Source organism: Acomys russatus, chromosome 6 (assembly GCF_903995435.1).
Source record: "Acomys russatus chromosome 6, mAcoRus1.1, whole genome shotgun sequence".
NCBI classification, from domain to species: domain Eukaryota; kingdom Metazoa; phylum Chordata; class Mammalia; order Rodentia; family Muridae; genus Acomys; species Acomys russatus.
In genome coordinates this window covers 2,486,837-2,487,651 of record NC_067142.1, presented here as the reverse complement: position 1 = coordinate 2,487,651, position 815 = coordinate 2,486,837, and the positions used below count along the sequence as shown (strand labels likewise).

General features: G+C 43.1%; 1 non-coding gene across 1 annotated transcript; it reads left to right on the top strand.

Annotated features, from left to right (window-relative positions):
* The first annotated feature begins 397 nt into the window (after window positions 1-397).
* LOC127191204 (small nucleolar RNA SNORA3/SNORA45 family) lies at window positions 398-528 on the top strand. The gene has a single exon (XR_007830829.1). It is a non-coding gene; the product is annotated as a small nucleolar RNA SNORA3/SNORA45 family (small nucleolar RNA).
* The last annotated feature ends 287 nt before the right edge of the window (window positions 529-815 follow it).

The following is an 815-nucleotide window of genomic DNA, read 5'->3' as shown; positions in this document are numbered from 1 at the left end:
GAACAGAAGCTTCACTGGATGACCATGAAAACCTGTGGTACTTGACACAGTGGTGCCTGCACAAATTAATGAACCAATCAATGTCAGTGGGTGCAGAGAAACAAGACGCCCTATTCAGAAGTTACCGATGAAAAGCTTATTCTCCATATGGTGATGATGAGCGAGGACTTCTGCTGAACTTCTGACATGAACTCTGGTGCCCTCATTTAGTCATTACCCCTTGGAAAGATGTCCTTCAAGGCACAAAAAAGAAGAGGATGCAGATTATCCTGATGAGACCTAATAGGCTATGTCCAGACAATGGTTTCAGAGAGCCCCATCAGAGGTCCAGGGGGAGGTGAATAGAGAATAATAGGAAGGAAGCGTGGGAATGGAAAGTTAACAGTGAGAGGATGATGCCGAGACTAGAGTCACATCCTGACATGGTGCTTGTCTTGGTGTGCTAGAGTTCTCGAAGAGTAACTGCTGTCTTGATTCACTGGTAGGTGTCCTTCAGTGTCCTTATTAGTGCCCAGATCAGACACATGTCCTACTGGCATCACGCATGCTTTACTTGGAGTACTATGGAGATGCTGTTGGTGGATCTGTGAGGTGATGTTGGTCCATGTTGATGTCTAGCACAGCCAAGGGTACATAGACCATCTGAAAAAGGACAATTCCAGCCTTAATCTTGGGGTGTTGAGTATCTGTTGTGTATTATGACTTTCTTTCTCCCCGCTTTAAATAAAAGAGTGAGGGGATGACAATCAGGATGTAATGTGAATAAATTACAATAAACAATATATCTAATAATGATTTATATTATACATGCTCTA